The sequence below is a fragment of the Lissotriton helveticus genome, chromosome 1_1 (assembly GCF_964261635.1).
Source record: "Lissotriton helveticus chromosome 1_1, aLisHel1.1, whole genome shotgun sequence".
In the NCBI taxonomy this organism is placed as follows: Eukaryota; Metazoa; Chordata; class Amphibia; order Caudata; family Salamandridae; genus Lissotriton; species Lissotriton helveticus.
In genome coordinates, this window is record NC_136057.1 from 447,283,681 (window position 1) to 447,301,806 (window position 18,126).

The 18,126-nt window shown below is 45.5% G+C and overlaps 1 protein-coding gene and 1 long non-coding RNA gene across 2 annotated transcripts in view; one reads left to right on the forward strand and one right to left on the reverse strand.

Annotated features, from left to right (window-relative positions):
* LOC144811198 (uncharacterized) overlaps window positions 1–18,126 on the forward strand; it is a 634,750-nt gene that overhangs the window by 358,093 nt on the left and 258,531 nt on the right. The window lies entirely within an intron of this gene.
* The window catches only part of LOC144769813 (uroplakin-2-like), a 171,408-nt gene that overhangs the window by 152,699 nt on the left and 583 nt on the right, over window positions 1–18,126 (reverse strand). The window lies entirely within an intron of this gene.

Consider the following 18,126-nt stretch of genomic DNA (forward strand, 5'->3'; position numbering starts at 1 on the left):
TGTATGCACTTTACTTAGCTATAAGTATTGCAATAATATCGATCCATTTCTCTTGTATGAGAAAAGAGACTGATCAATAAATAACACCTTTTTATTGAACACGCCCGTCTCTTCCTTTTCTCTACAATCTGATGAGACTAAGAATGCACGTACTGACTGAGTAAAATAATTTGCCTTTTGTTCACACGACTCTCGAGATATACTCTTGATTAGGGGAGAGCAAAGTTGTCATGTTCTATGGTTGTCAGAAACTAAATCCCTTCTTGTCTAATCAGGGAAGTTAATTCCTCCTTGAACATTCGAGAAAGTTTCTAGTGAACTCTGAGCTAAGCTGGCAAACCCAAAACTTTAAGTCTAGTATCGACAGTAGTAGACCTAGTTAACGTCTGGTCTAGGCCTTTACTGCTGTAGGTATTATTCCAATGCGCAGAGCCTATTGGGATGATAGGAACTACACTACAGTTCCTTGAAGGTACGGCGCTCCCAAGCGCCTCTCTGCGCTTCGTAGTGCTCTTCTACGCTCAGCACTGGAGAAAACCCCGGGCCCTACCAATGCTCACGCATCTCGCGTGAGAAGCGTACACCGAGACCCTACCAAAACTCACGAATCTCGCGAGAGGCGGCGTACAGCTTCAAGGCAATGCAAAACAATGGTACGAGTCGTACCCAGCTTGTGTGGCTCGTACTGCGGGGGGATTTCAGCATACTGGGCACCAGCAGAGTACAGTGGGAGCGCACAATTCTTTTTAATGGCAGTCCAGCTTGGCAGAATGGTGCGCACAGGTTACGGGTGAGCTGCCAGGCGTACAGCTAGCTTCCCTGAGGCGCACAGTCTTTTCGATGCGCACGCGGCCTCTCCACAGGTCAGAGGGCACAGCGGGGCGGCCGGGTGCAATCACAGCGCACGGGCGTCCGTCCAGGCTTGGGAGTGTGCTTGTAAAGACCAGGATTCCGGCGGGAGGGGCGGACAAGCACTCCAGGCACTCCAGGAATGAGAAGGGGCAGAGGAGCAGGCGGCCTGACCCGAGGGGCAGAGAGCGACTCTGTAGCAGAGCGAGGCTCTCAACGGGCACAACTCTAGGAGGGGGGCGCAGTCTTGCCTCCGGCGGGAGGAACTCACGGCTCCGTTGCAGATGAACCAAGGCACAAAGAACCCACTAGTCCTGGGATTCAGGTCAGGGGGCAAGCTCAATCAAGCCCTTGGAGAAAGTTTCAAGCACAAGTCAGCAAAGTCTTTTCAATAAGTCTTCTCCTCTCCTTCCTCAGCAAGGCAGACAGCAGACCAGTCCTTCCAGCTTCTTCTTCTCCTTCTAGTTGGGCAGAGGTTCGTTGTGGGAAACAGGATCTAGTTTGCTAGGAGCAGGGCTCCTACTTTTATACAGCTTTTCTTTTGTTCTTACAGGCCAGGGGGGCCTCTGCATAACTTCTTTCAGTCCTTGAGCACTATGTTGGGGAAACTTGAGTCTCTCCTTTCAGGGAGCAGGGATGGCACATCAGACGCTCCACAGGAGGTGGAGCCAGCATTGTGTGGACAGGGGCAGCCAGGAGTACTTTGTTGACAGGCTTCTCCCTTCCTGGGCCATGAGTCGGGCTGAGTCATCAGTCGCTCCCCAGGGGGCGGAGCCAGCATTGTGGTGGCAGAGCACAGCCCTATTCAGAGTCCAGGGGCACTCCCACCTCCCACCAAGGTGTAATCCTTGCATTCACCACCTGTCATCCCCCAGCCCTGTCACTCACACAACTCAGACAGTCAGATACACATCCTAGCAGAGGCGGGCTGGTTAGGCAAGCAAATGCTAGCTTTCTAAAAGTAGCATTTTCAAACACAGGATATTAAAATAAACTTTACTAAAAGAAGTAGTTTATTATTCTGAGTTCAGGCATACTAAACTTGACTTTCTACCATGTTCCCTGAGCCTACTGGGATTATAGGGTGTAATAAGTCCAGCAGCCCATCTTGGCCTAAGAGAGCAGGTAGCCTTACAATAGTGAAAAACAAAATTGGCTGTAATTCACTATTAGGACATGCCACACACATCAGGGCATATCCCACCTTACACTTACAATGCAACCTGCCCTTGGGCCTACGATAGGGGTGACTAATATGAAGCAAAGGGAAGGTTTAGTGGCTGGCAAGTGTGTCCACTTGCCTAGCCAGCATGACAGTACCAGACTGCACGCAGGTTCTGCAATGGCAGACCTAGACACATTTTAAAAGGCTGCTTCTGTGGGTGGCGTAACCAGCGCTGCAGGCCCACTAGCAGTATTGGCATTCACAAGCCCTGGCACTCCTGGTGCACTCTACTGGGGACTGACAGTAAATCCAATGAACCAATCATGGACATCAATCACATATACATTTTAAATTGGGAGAGCATATGCACTTTAGCACTGGTCAGCAGTGGTAAAGTGCCCAGAGTCATTAAACCAACAAAAACAGGTCAGAGAGAATAGTGGAGGAAGGCAAAAATTCCAGGGATGACCCTGCCAAGAGGGCCAAGTCCAACAGTATTGATGTGGTGTTTTTGGATTACGCTGTTGAGCCGCGTCTTGGAAACAGTTAACTGTATTTGGTTTTGGTGGTCGGGGTACTACGGAGAATTTTGGTGGTCTGACGGGGTGGCATTGAGGCTGCACGGGCAGATGCTCCACAGGCTTGTTTGGTGAATAATAGAGGTTTCAATCTGACGCCTAGGTGTGACACTTGTGGTGTGCACCCGGCCGGACTGTTCTCGGAAAGGCCCATGGTTGCAACTGGATAGCCTTTTGGACACATCTAAAGCGACGCTAAGGCAGCGGGCTCAGTCAGAAAAGTCCTGAATGTGAACCAGGGAGATCGCGGGATGGTCTGTAGGCCGGTCTGTGTGGTTAATCCCTGTCTGATGGCCTCTTGGTAGTCTTGGGACTGTTAGTTTCTGGTATCTGTTTAGTATGGTGGTTGAAATCTATGAGTTCTCCACGAACGGGAGTCGACGGGCTCCGTTCTTTGGCTGTTTTTGGTTCTGGAAGAAGACATGGCAACGTAATATATTGTATGTTTTGTTCGTTTCTTGTGTATGTAGTATTTTGTTGCATGAAAGATTGAAAATGAGAAAACATGGCCATGTTTGAGAGCTTGTGAACGGGTGTATTGTTGATAAACAGAATGTCGTGTTTTAACAAAATATGTTTTGGATGTTGTTGCCGCCGTAACAGCAGACGATTGGACGAAAGCCAGCCTGCTCCGCCAGAGGGCAACCCAAATTTTGATATGTATGTAAAACATGACCTTACGCCTATTTTGTTTAGTAATTTATGGTACAAATATACCAAGGATAATGAGGAATTGCAATGGCCCTTAACTGGATCATTCGATGAGAAAAAGATACAGTATTTACAGGATCGACTGTTCGCCAAAAGAAGCTGGCAGGTAATGTTCGATTCTTTAAAGCGGTGGCAGAAAGAGGCAAAACGCTGTCGTATAAGAGAGGAGAAGTTGCTCAAAATGAAAAATGTTCAGACCATAACTCAGAAGGCTGTAGCGTATGATAGGGAACAAACTGAGAAAAATATTGAATGTATAGATAGACAGTTCAGGTTACAGGCAGATACAAGTTACACAGCTTGAACCGAGCCAGAAGATGAAATTGGGGATCTATTGGATGTGCGTCCTTCGCCTCCTAATGCCCCACAACGAGTATACCCTGCGATACCTCTTGCGATGGCCCCCGCCTCGTCCGTCCCACAAGCTACAGCCCCGGCTGTTACTACGGCCTCTACCCCTATGGGGCCAACTCTCACTCCCTTCTCCTCAGTACCAGCCACGGCTACATTATTGACCGGCGACCCGTCACCTCCCATTATGTCCTCTGTAAAGTTAGCTTCACCGGCCGCAGCGTGGCCTTCTTTGTCGGCCACGTTGACGCCTGCAATGATTGTTTCAACCCCTTCCCATGCCTCCAGGACTCTGGGCGCCCAGCGGTTGTATACCCGCACTACAGTGGGCTCGAGGGAGAAACAGATGGTAATAGCTCAAGCATCCCAATGGGCGCGGAACGCCATTTATGCGATTACAGATATATGGGGAACTATGAAGGATTACGAACCAGTTATGCAGCAATACGGCTCAGAAACTATGGCCAATCGTTTAATTTCCCTATGGGAACAATGTTTCGCAGATGGAAGAGCTCTGCAGGTCTTATATGATATTGTGGACCGGGCACATAAACTTGAACTAGGATTAGAAGATGTATATGAGAATCTGGTGACCATAATGAAGTATCGGGAAAGACTGTTCACTAAATACCCGAGTTGGGACTCTCAGCATCCCATGCGGGAAGTTTATCCCATCTATCACCCCGAAATCCCGGTGGTCAGGGATAATAGTAATCAAATCATTCAAGCTCGCCTTGAAGTCTGATTCCAAGAGCAATGGGTCTATACCCCTTGGAAAAGAAGCAAGGTTCTTTCCCTGAAATCCCAGCTACCCGTTCCTCGGAAAAATCACACTGCCTATTATAAGGAACTCACTGAGGCCGCTTCGTCGGCTGTGATGACCTTAGCTGATATAGAATTTTTTTCGGGTTGCTGGTCCCTGTCGATGTATGGCGACCGGTGCATGACCACCCTAACGTTAACGAGTTGGGAGGAACTTGGGATCAAATCAAGGATTCGGACAAGGATCAGAAACCCAGAGATAAACCATGACCGGAAATTTTTGCTTTACCGGGTCGAATTATTACATATATGCATTCTTTAATCCCACCTCGAAAAGTGGACTGGGATAAATTGACCGCTTGCAAACAGAAGAAAGATGAAAGTGTGTCTGATTTCTTTACTTGATTTGAGGGGGTGTTCATTGATTTTAGTGGGCAAGATTTGTCAGTGGAAGGCGGGATAAGGTTATTCGTTAATCGCTTTGTAACTAATCTGTTGGCCGAAATATCTGCCCGACTCCAGGCTGCCGAAAGTACTTGGACCACCTCTACTCCTTCTGTTATCTTGAGTATGGCCCTATATTATGAACATAGGGAAAACTAAAGCAAAGATAGATCGGACAAGAAAACAAAGGATCTTAAGACTCGAGTGTTATTGCAGCAGGTAGCCCAAGGATGAGGTAGAGATGCAGGGGGAAGAGGATGTGTTCCAAGGGGGCGGGAGCAGGACGGGGAGGAGGTCCAGCTGTTACTTTGGTAGCAAACCAATGTGCTTACTGTAAACAGGAAGGACATTGGGGAGCTCAGTGTCCTTTCCTCTTAGCACAAAACGGAGCTGCGAGAGGCAGAGGAAGAGGATGAGGAGGAGTTGATCGGAGTGACATGAGAAGAGAGGAGGCGGTACGAGGTGAGGCAGGGGGAAACTGTTTTGATAATCCTAAAGGGAGACAGTACTATAACGAAGATTATGAAACTGACAGGCCAGATGGGTATTGTTATGCGTAGGACAGCCACGGACAGAGTAGGGGCCTAGTGGCAGTACCCATCGACCAGAAGGGGCCCTATGTTAAAGGGCAATTAATGGGGACTGTTGAGGATTTTCTAGTGGACACGGGTGCAATGAATAGTTTGGTTGCTCGTTCATTGGTCCCAGGGGCTGCTCCGTCCGGGCAAAATAATGTTTCAGTTGGGTTTTCTGGAATCCCAGTAGCCCCTCTCGTTTACCATAGGTCCCGTCACGGTGGATTCTTCATTTTTGTTGACGTCACATTGTGGGGAAAATTTATTGGGATTGGACCTATTGAAGAAATTGCATGCAAGGATCTATTGCTCTCCGGATGGAGTGTATTTAACTATTCAAACGCCTGATCAGCACACTCGCGAAAAATTAACCCCTACTGCCGGAATTTTCTGTAATTCCATCTACATTGTTGGCAACTAGTGATACGGATGTTGGCCTTTTAAATATTCCGCCGGTCTCTTTCACCCTAAAACCAAATGCTCGTTTGCTCCGTATTCCGCAGTATAAGATCTCGCCGGCTGGTGAGAAAGCATTATTGACAATCACATAGGTTTTAATTTACAAAGGTGTGGTGGAAGAAACGGTTTCTAATACCTGTAATAGCCCTATATTACCGATCTTGAAAAAGGCCCCCACGGGTAGTGGTCCTAATTATGCTGATACTTATCGCTTTGTAATTGACCTGCGCGAGATTAATAAAGTAGTAATACCCCAGTACCCAGTGGTATCAGACATCACAACAATTCTGACTATGATTCCCCCAACAGCTAAGTTTTTCTCAGTCATAGACCTGAAGAATGCTTTCTTTAGCATTCCAATACACCCTGATAGCTGACATATTTTCGGCTTCTCGTTATCTGGGCGCAGTTTTAGATTTTGTCGCGCTCCTCAAGGGCTATATAGAGAGCCTTTATAGTGAAGCTTTGAAAGTACTGTTAGATGAATTGACCTTGCCCCCAGTGAACGTCCTCTTGCAATACGTGGACGATTTGTTAGTAGCATCAGACACTGAGGAAGGCTGTAAGGAAGCTACGATCCAATTATTATCAAATTTAGCAGCCAATGGCAATAAAGTATCCCTTTCTAAGTTTCAATATTGTCGACAGGAGGTGACCTATCTCGGTCATCTACTATCGCAAGAGGGGAGGAAACTAACTCCTGAACGTGTATCTACTGTTTTTAACATGCCTGTTCCTCGTACTCAACGTGATGTTCGTGCATTTCTGGGCATAACCTCTTACTGTCGCCAGTGGATTTCTAACTTTTCTCTTCTTACTAAACCTCTTTTGTAGCTAACCACTAAGAATGTGCATGAACCTTTACCTTGGACTGATGAATGTCAGAAAGCTTTTGATTCTCTGAAAACTGCTCTTTGCTCGGCTCCTGTCCTAGGAACTCCCGACTACCGAAAGCCTTTTGTGCTTTATGTACATGAGGTAGAAGGTTGTTCCCTTTCTGTGTTAACACAAGGATTTGGTGGTAAACAAAGGCCTTGTGCTTATTTTTCGGCAGTATTAGATTATGTTGCCAGAGCACTTCCCCGCTGTTTGAGGGCTACCGCTGCGGTGACGGTGGCCATCCGACAGTTGGAAGGACTTGTTTTAAATTCTGACCTCACAGTGATGGTACCGCACGCTGTGGATACACTTTTGAATAAAACCAAGACTCAGGATCTTACGAGTGCACGTCTTACTGGATATGAATTGATTTTATTTGCTCACGATATCACTATTAAAAGGTGTGCCACTTTGAACCCAGCCATGTTACTACCTCTCCCTTCGGACGAGAAAAATAACGACATACACGGTTGTATATTTTGGACGGAGGAAGAAACGAAGGGACGGGTAGACCTCACAGACACACCCCTATCTGACCCCCAAGGGGAGTTGTATGTGGATGGCTCCTGTTTTAAGTTACCAGATGGCACAACGACAGCTGCTTATGCGATCACCACCCTTTGCACTGTAGTTGAGACTTCCCAAGTTCCCTATCATTCCGCACAAGCAGCTGAGTTAATAGCACTGTTGCGAGCCTGTGAGTTAAGTGAAGGATTGAGGGTAAACATTTACACCGATAGCCAGTACGCCTTTGGCGTGGCTCATAGCTTCGGAAAATTGTGGGCGGAAAGGGGTTTCCTTACTTCACATGGCCAACAAATACAACATGGCCCTTTAATCTTAAGGTTGTTAACTGCTTTGACTCACCCCGACAGGTAGCGATTGTAAAATGTAGTGCACACAAGGCAATAGTGGTCACTGTGGGAGAAGGGAATGCTTTTGCTGATCAAATAGCGAAGGAAACTGCCAGATCCAAAGTATCTCCTATGTACGTGAGTTCAGCCAGGTGGGTTGAGGAATCTGATCTGTTTGATAGCACCATGGAAAGTGTCCGAGAAATACAAAAAGAGGCAAAAATGAGGTGGGGATGTTGGATGATAATGGGTATTGGATTGACCTAAGTGAGAAACAAAGATGGATGCTTCCCAATGCATTTGCGAATTCTGTGGTAACTATGGCTCATGGAACACGCATGTTGGGGCCAAAGGCATTTGTGCTCTGTTAGACCCAGTTTGGAATAACCCTAATATTGTCAAAACTGCAGCCCATTTAGTTCAGCATTGTATAGTTTGTTTACGACATAATCCAGGAGGGCGGGAACCTGTCCTAAGTGGCAGTTTTGCACCTCCGTCCCTACCTTTTGAAGTACTGATTATATCCAGTTTGAAAGAGTGAACAATTTGAAATACGTTCTGGTGGTAGTTTGCGCATTCAGTAAACGGATGGAGGCTTATCCCACCAAGGAAAACACTGCCCTACCAACAGCCAAATCCTTGATCAAGGACTTTTTCACTAGATGTGGATTACCCAGAGTGATCTGGTCAGATAATGGGGGGCACTTTAATGCAGATCTTATCAAGCATATCTGCAATGGATTACACATAAACAGAAATTCCATGCTGCTCGCCATCCCCAGTCAGCAGGGTTGGTTGAAAAATATAATGGAAGTCTGAAGTTGAAAATGGCCAAAGTAAAGGAAAGCACCGGGTTAAAGTGGCCCAACGCTTTGCCCTTAGCTTTAATGTCCTTACGCATCATCCCCCATTCTCGATCAGGACTATCGCCCTATGAAGTCATTTTTGGGCGGCCAGCTAATGTTTGGGGTGTCCCATGACCAAAAAACCTTTAGAGAGATTGATTATCCAATGATGACAGATTACTTGTTTGCCTTGACTAAAGACCTTCGTTCTGTTCATCAACAGGTGTCAGATACGCTGCAGCCCCTTCCAGAGGGTCCCGGACATCGTTTGGAGCCCGGCCAGTGTGTGCTGGTGAGGAATTACCAACGGAAAACCAGTTGGGAGCCTAGGTGGTCGGAGCCACTTCAAATTCTGCTGGCCACCCGGACGGCGGTGAAGGTGAACGGTCGGAAAAACTGGATACACGTTTCCCACCTGAAGAAAATACCTTTTCCGCATCCTTTTGATCAACAGAACCCGGAAGGAGTTTTGTCCCAGGAAAGTGAGAGAGCTCCCTGTGTTGTTCCTTTCTCTGATGCCCAGGGAATTGAAAGGCAAGAGGAAGGAGTGTTGGGCACGGAAGGGGTCCCATCATCAGTAGTGGGATCGGCCCCGGAATCAGTTGCCCCTGTTGTGGTACAAGGAGATCATGATAGATCAATAACTATGAATGCCACTTCACCTGTTTTGTTTGTTGACCAGGAGTCACCAGGTCATGTTCGCCACAACCTGCCGCCCAGAAAGCAACACGGTCCCCCCGACGAACACGGCAGGAGATAGGGAAAGACTTGAGTACTATGGTAACTTGTTAGATTAGTTTGGGGGTGCTGAGCGAGACACTGGACTGAACACGTTGAGAGCTGGAGTATTGTATTGCTCTGTTCAGAAAGAAAGACTAAGAAGCTCAAGAGGGTCCCCTGGTTGCACCTGTATATAAAATCATCGTATGGATCTGTGTACTTCTTGATGAACGATAGGAGCCTGTCTGTGAGGCTCTAGACGGACACAAGAAACAAGTACCCTCTGGCAGGTTGGACTGCGTCCCTTAGTGTAGTTTGGACTTTTAGCTAGAATGTATCCTTTTGGTCGTTTTATTCCCGAGGAGGAGCGTCCCCTCGCTCCTCGGTATGTGCATACTTATGTACCTGTATTTTCTTCCTGGACAACACGTGTAAAAATTGCTTTTGTGATCCCCATTGCAGCATTTTTTATTGTAATAATGAGCGTATTTTTATATCTAGAATTTCATCATCCTATGCATACTGTGTTAGGAACTTCCACTCCACCACCTGAGCATTATTTCCTTACTTTGGCTCCTCATAAAGAAAGGCACCGTCAGCCTTATGTTAAAAATGTATTTGTAGAAATGTTGCATCAAACGCATAGTGCCACCAATACGACAAATTGTTGGGTTTGTGGTCTGTTGCCCTCGGTCATGCACAGACATGATCTTTTTATTTCATTGCCCTTATCTTATTTGAGAAGTTGTGAGGTCTGGTTTAAATTGCTGTCGATGATGTACCTGCATTATGTGGCAGATTCATCTCGAAACTCTGAACGAGACTATGAAATGATCCTGGCCTATATAGAGGTACACCAGGGTTTTGACCCACTGGGTAATAACGGGGAAGGATCGCTTGACCCAAATGCTTGCATGAACTTGTACACCGAATATGAAAATGTTACATGGCTTAAGAATGAGATTCTCGATTTTGCAGAATTTTATTTTACCCAGTACTTCCAGCAATTTCAGGACTGTAATGTTACAGATGACAAAGCCATTCCGGTACCTATGTTAAATAGTACCTCTGCATTCTGCGTACAGGGAACAGAACACATTCCTGTGGGAGACAGTCATTGTAATCATACTTATCGACTCCGAACCTTCAGTAGGCCTCCGTTATTAACCCCTCCAAATGTTATTTTGTCTGTGGCAAGAATGCCTACACATGGCTTCCGCGGGGATGGACAGGTCGTTGTTATTTATCTTTTCTGTATCCACCTGTCTATATAGCGCCCTCTAAATATCATAAGGATCATCGGTTAAATGGAACAGGTTTGCCTGTAATTCGAGATAAAAGAGAATAAGACACATCTGACATAGATCAAACTGATACTCCCGAACAACACTTTATTGATATTGTTAAGGGGGTATTTCCTATTTGGGGGCCCATCCTCACTAGCAAAGAAGTAAGGTGCCTGTCCAGGGTGGGTGAGAGAGTTATAAATACCATAGCGGGTATACTAACAAATTTGACAGTAGAGCTTCAGGCTAAGAGACTCGTCTCTCTTCAAAATCGTATGGTGCTAGACGTTATCTTAGCAGATCGAGGAGGAGCCTGCCACGTGATCGTCAGCTCCTGTTGCGTGTATATTCCTGACTCCGCCCCTTCTGTCCATTTGGCTATTCAAAGGTTGCATCGATTAGCGTCTGAAATACATGCAGATACTGGTACCTGGTCCCTTTCAGGGTGGTTTTGGAGTCTATTGTCCGCCTGGGGTTGGACAATTCTGATGGTATTGGCCGGCATAGCTGGTGTTATCTTTATTTGTTGCCTTGGCATACATTGTGGACCTGCTTGTTGTTCTTATTGTGCATCAAAATTAACTTCCTCTGCGACAGAGCCATCCACTATGAAACTCAAAGCCCAAATGGTCCAACAAGAAATACGGGAGCTGATGCAAATTGACACGGGTATTTTTGAGGACTGATTCTCTTGATTAGCTACATCATGCTAAAAGGGTGGTTCTGAGGGATTGAAATTGATTTCTCTATATCCATTGTAGACTTTTATGTTAGCATGATGTATCTATATTCATATATATACGATTAATTAGTTACGTTTAGACAAGGCCTCTTTCTCCGCTCTTACATTAGATTCTTCGTACGCGACTTAGGGAACCAAACAGACTTTGTCTTACATGTCTTAGACTTGGACGTTGGTCATGTGTTACCCTCCAGCAGTCAAGCAGGCCCCCGTTAGTTGAGTTATACAAGACAGCTGAATTCATCTTCTCCCTTCCCTGTACTGAGACCCAAGGTCACATCTGGCTTTAGAAGTGATAAGCGCATTCCTGGAGGCGCCGAACCTGTGCTCCCAGGCACCGAGACGAAAGAGAGTCACCCCTCCTGACCCTCCCCAATAATAGCAAAAGCCGACTTCTAAACAAGCTTTGTGTGCCATATAAGGTCTTTCCTTTCAGCTACTGTGCCTACCAGTAATTTTCCATGTACGGTGATCTCATGTAACGCCATGAAAGTATATATGCCATGTATTGAGTGTGAATCGGCAGTCTTCTCCACGCACTGGCTGGGTGACGTTCGGAGAGGCTCCTCTATAGAGTATTGATTGCTAATAAACGATTGACTTTTCTTCACTGCCAACTGACTGATTATTTGGTAACACGTTACTTGGTAGGTATAGCTCCAAAGACTATTTTTCTAATACGACAATGGAGGCTCGAACATCAGGTATTGAAGACAGAATTTCACAATCGGCTAAATGTCTGGAACGAGTTGAGCGCATCCTAAAAGAGGTAGCCATCAAAAATGAAGACCTCGAATCATGCAGCCGCCCCAATAATCTACGCATACTGGGCGTTCCAGAGACGACCCTCACTGGTCGCATGGACCTTTTTGTCAAGTCTTTGTTAATTGGGCTGTTCTGCAAAGAATCCTTTACTCTAGGCTTTGTAATTGAAAGAGCACATAGATCGTTGGGACCCGGCCCGAACACCGGTCTCCCCCCCCCCCAGGCCCATCGTGGCGCACATCATGAACTTCAGAGACCGGGATGCAGCACTCCGGCTGGCCAGTGAGAGAGGAGATGTAGACTGGCAGGGCTCTAAACTTTTTTTTTATACAGACTATACGACCATGGATCAGAATTCAAGACGCAAATTCAATGGTGTCAGGGGCGCTTTAAGAAACTTGGGACTGCGATGCGGTATGCTCTACCCTGCCAGACTGAAAGTTGACATGGACGGCAGATCTCGTATTTTTGAAAATTCCATGGAGGCAGAAGGGTTTTGTCGTATCTACAAACAGAATAACAATCAATCTGCCAGGATAGGAGCGGGTCCCTTCCCTCCACACAGTTGATCTGACGCAAGTGCTGATCTCTTTGCTAGCTCTGGCACGGGCTGACGCAGCTCCTTAACTCACGCCAAATTGTTCTTATATTATATTGGGAATACGATTGACACTCTGCATTGCTATTACAATTAGCTGGTAGCTTAGCTGGGCGTTGCTGCCCCCCATGGTGTATCCTTTGAGATTGGTTAGGTTTACTTTGAGGTACTGCTTTTTGGGATTATCATACCAGCGTAAAGCTATTTGGTACTTCACACTAATTCTTTTTTTTGGGAATGGCCCTTCCCCTTCTGGGGTTTGGCTGGGTGGGGGGAGGAGGGGGAAAATTTGCATTTGTAATACAAGCTTATTGATTTGTGTGGAATCGTTCGCTATTGTTCATCACTGTTCCTTGTCGCTGCAATGCCATGATATACAAGTTGCATTATGTAAATGGTCAGGTTTGGTAATATAGATGTTTCCTCAGACCTCTCCCTAATGTCTTGGAATGTACGTGGCTTGAATAACACCCGTAAGAGGAGACAGGTCATTCACTATCTTCTACGTCACATGGTGAATATTCCTTACTTACAAGAGACACACATCCCCAAACAGATGCATCAGAATTTGGCACTAGCTGGGGGGGCACAATTCAATTCAAGAAACTTTATTTCGGTCTTGAATTACAAACCATAAAAGTTACACAAACAAATGCATCAGGATAAAAATTCATTGTGGAAAATAATATCAACAACAGAGTATCATCAATAATTAATTTAAAACACTAAATAATAATTGTTACGATACATTGGGACGGCAATATATGAAAGGAAGAAAGTGACAGTGCGTTCTTAAATGATCTCTATAGCAGCATACAGTTATTAAAATACTTTAAAAAAAATGTAAATTCATTATAAGTCTATAGACTTCCTATGCTTAACAACTGATTTTAAGAATTCTAGTATAAAAAGTATACAATCGCCATACAGTAATTGTGAATACATCATAGCTGGCCTAACCTGACAAAAATTAAGTTTTTTTAAAAGAAGGACCAAATAGCGTTTGGGGGTAATTCGTACAATTTACATAAAAACATAAAATGCAGCATCTCCTGCGGAGACTTTCCGTCGCAGCCACAGGGAGCTGCCTCTTTGTTAAAAACAGAACATTTTGGCCTTACAAGCAAATGATGAAACAAGTTCATCCGAAACCGGGTCGTGCGTGGACAAGGTACCCAAAAGATAAGGCTCCGTATTTGGTGTTGTTTTTAACATAATGTATGTCCTGACACTAGTTTTCTGTACCTCTTTAGCTTCCCTTTCTAGGAGGAAAGCCATTTTTATTGCCTCCACATCCCCCTTGTTGATAAATTCAGGGTTATCAAATAAGTCACGTGCCCTAGTCTTACAAGGCCTTTCCTAATATAGTTCAGCCACGGTACTGCAGATGAGTTATCCACTGACAGGCGGTCTTTTAAAACCATGTGGGTCAAGGGAATATCAGGGTTTAACCACGTTTGTAACCAGCAGGCCAGAGGACGCAGGGAGAATGCATCACTGACATACTGGATCCCCAGTTCCTCATGAGCAGCTAGGTTTGATGTTCCTCGTGGGAGACACAATAAACGTTTCAAAAAGACATTCTCCACAATTTGTAAACAGTCTCCCGCGATATACCCCCAAATTTCGCTGTCATAAGTTGCGGTAGCCACTGATTTGGCCTTATATACTTGCAACATTGCGCCAGTAGGCTTTTTCCCCAATTTGGATGCGAAATTAAAAATTGCTGCATTCACCCTAGCAACGTCCCCTTTCTTTTTCAGAACGTGAGGGCCCCATTTCAGCTTGTTATCGAAAAGGACTCCAAGATACGAGAACGTGCTAGTGAGGGGAATTTTAGCATCTTCCACTTTAAATTGAAAGTTCTTTTTTGGTGACTGTCCTACCTGGCTAATATATGATTTGGAGTTATTTATTGTTAAATCCCTGTCTGTCATAAAAGCATCAAATGCAGTTAAAAGTGCTTGTAGACCCCAATTGTCCTGGATATGAGGACCGTATTGTCAGCATATAGCAGGACCGGGATACCCCAGCGTCCCACTCTGGGACAATCAGCCCCCACCTCCCTCAAAACGCTATCTAAGTCATTAATATAAAAATTAAACAAAAAGGGAGCCAAAATACATCCTTGACAGACTCCCTTTTTGATATTAAAATCCTTTGTCACACTCAGGTCCTGGGAAAACCTAACGTTTGCTCTGGTGGCCCTATGTATATCTTCTAAAAAATCTACGATACCGCATTCGACCCCCTTTGCCGTCATGGACTGCCAAAGCTTCTTCCTGTTCACACAGTCAAAAGCTGAGGACAAGTCCATGAAGGCAAGGTGAACAGTCCGCTTGTGTGCCACTGTGTACTTACTTAATATCAAAAAAAGATTGAGGCACTGGGCAGTGGTAGATCGCCCCCTGCAGAACCCATACTGAGTGTCGGACATGATCTTATTGTCCTCTGCCCACAATGTGAGCCTTTGCAGGAGAGCCCGCCCCACTACTTTCACCATAGAATCTATATGTGATATGGGTCTGTAACAGTGCGGACTGCTTTTGTCCTCATTTTTAAAAATGGGAACTATAGTAGAAGTCGCCCATGACTGTGGGCAGCCATGTTGTGCCGCAGCGTTAAAAACGGACTCCAGTATTGGTGCCCAAAAGGAGGGGTCAGACTTAAAAAGATCTGGGGGGGATCCCATCGGGACCAGGGGCTTTACCAGCTGTTAAACCTACAATTCCTTCCAATATTTCACCCCTCCCAAACTTGACTTCTGCAACATTGAGGCCGGAAGCCAGCCTATCTTTCTGTTCAGAGGGACAGGCATACATCTGCTCAAAATGAGCCTCCCATTCCTCCTTAGATATAAAACATTCAAGGCCTCCTCCTGCCTCCTGAACAAAGAATGGTTTATTTAATACGCTCCAAAAATTTGAGCTATTCTTAATGGTTTCAGGGTCCAATAGCTCCCCCAAGCCTCACCCCTTAAGGCTCCCTTACGTGTAGCTAACGCTACTTTGTAATCCCTATGACACGCTATGACGTCGGCATGCACTCTAGGGATGATGGCTAGGACTTCCCTCAGCCTTTTTGCTGTCTTTGAGCAGTGCTGATCAAACCATCTGGGGCCCACATTTGTCTGTTTCTTGGCTGGAGCAGATAACAACTCCGTAACCTCTTCTGTGATAGTCTGGAAGGCCACTAGCACCTTTGTAGATGGGTGCCCCCCCGTGTGCAAAAGGCTATTTCATCCGCACATGCAACTTTTGTATTATTAACGATCAGCTCCGGAGTTACTTGCGACCATCTTAGTCTACGTTTTCCATTGATTGGGTGCAATAGACCCAATTTATGGTTTTCCCCTGTTTTAGCTACCCAGGGGCCGGTTAGATGTAGTGATAAAAGGTTGTGATCGCTAAATTTTCTCTTAAGAATTAAAAAGGAATGTACAAATGATTGCATTAAAGATGTAATTAAGACAAAGTCAATAAAGGTCCCTTTCCCATCGCCCTTAAACGTGGGCACCGTAAATCTGGTATGTGGATCCGACATGGCCATGATAGATGTCAGATCTAAGTCATTAATCATATCGTTTAGCCGATCCCCTTCGACCGAATGCTCGAAATGAAATCCGTGCATTCGTGGACAACTCAACTCGGAGATACATGACAGTAAGGGGCTACCACATGAATGAATATTAAAGTCACCTACAACCATAAGGTTATGTAGGCTTTGACTCATGGAGTTATTGATAAAATCATTCAGAGCAGATATATTGCTTTGATCAGGACAGGATGAGAATGAATTATAAAAGTTTACTAAACCCAATATACAGGTCCCACTACGTATTGTTAATGCAAGGATGCCCAAGTATGAGGTGGGTACTACACAGATTTTACATGCTACGGAGACTTAGATGACCATTCCCCCCCTTGGTCTCCCCCTATTGGATACAGTGGCTGAAACAAAATAAGCCTTGTAACCTTCCAAGAAAAGGTCACATTCTGCCGACCAAGTTTCTTGTAAGCAGATTATCGAAAATTGCTTAACATAGGTTGTCCATCTGGGGTCCCCTAACTTGGCAGCCTACCCTGCTATATTCCAAGAGATAAAATTATTCAGACTCTCCCTTTGTTGCTTGGCCTCTTCAACTCCTACGGTGGCCTCCCCCCTCCTGAGATACTAGTTTCCCTAAGTCGATCGCAAGCCTCCATGCCAGACAAAGTTTCATATCTATTGTGTACTGGTAGTCTGTACCCGGTATTATTTTGTCTATTTGATGGTATCTGTAGTGGCATAGGAAGAGCTGGATGATATAAGAGTCTCGGCCTAGACCAGCCGTTCCCCTGAAGATCTTCCTCCAGGCCGAGTCTCACCGGATCCCTCCGCAATAGTGGCCTGTAGAAGAACCCCAGAGGTAATAGTTGAATTACGGTACCCATTGTTGGCTGTAAACTAAGACCCCTTGAGAGTAAACGACCCGCAGTATAGAGGTTGTCAAAGTTAATAATAATGCAGTCACCCGTCCCTTGTTTACTAGATCTACCAATCCAGTTAACCCTGCGTGCCATGATTATATGATTAATTAAATTGGCTCCGTCTAGGGTATTCTGGGAGAACCAATGCACTATTTTATTCAACAATTGCCCATAATTGTCATTCTTTCCTGGTGGGAGGGCGGGAACATGCCCCAATATAACTACATATGGGGTGGCTTCTGGCAGGATATCAATAATTGAAGAGCTCTGGGGCACGCAAGGCCCCTCCTCTATCCTCTGATTTAACTCCGGCAAGGGAGAGGTCCTTCTGATATTGGGGGATTGTATTAAATCCATGTTATCTCTCGTGTCCACCCTGAGATTACTTGGGCCACCTGCAGCATGGGGCCTTATATTAACCAAAACTGGATCGTCATCCTTGCCACTATTCCCACCTACACTGTCATTCATAGTCGATGCTTGGGTTTCAGACTTATGGGAGTCTGCTATAACTGACTTTTGAAAGGTTGACCAGCAATGATTCTATGTTCAGTAGCCTTGATTCTACCCCACATAATTTTTGTACTATGGGTTCTAGCAAGGTTTTTACCATAGTCTCTAATTTTCCCCAAAAATCCCCATCAGTGGGTATCCCTCCATCACTCTGAGCATTATTAATTAAATCTCTCTGTGTCGCATTACCCATGTCATGTATTTCTACCACTGTCACCCCCTTATTCCCTGACGCTATGTGTCCTGGGTGTCTGGTTCCCCGGGTTTTCTTAGCTATGGTACTAGTTTTCTTAGGGCGGGTAGTTACTGCTTTTTGTTTCTGCGCCCTTCCCCGTAGTTTATAGTTAGCGGGGCTAGGTACCGATTCCGGAGTCCCAGAGAGCCTTGTTCCATTTAGCATAGGTGTATCAGCCTCCGTCTGGGGAATCCTTTGTTGAACAGGGGGTGAGGTAGTGTGATTAAGGGTAATCAAAGTATCTGGTAGGGCAGGGGTAGTGGAAAGCCTACAAAATCAGAGGCCCAGGGATAGCCTACGCTCAGTCATTATAATTTCATCGTTGA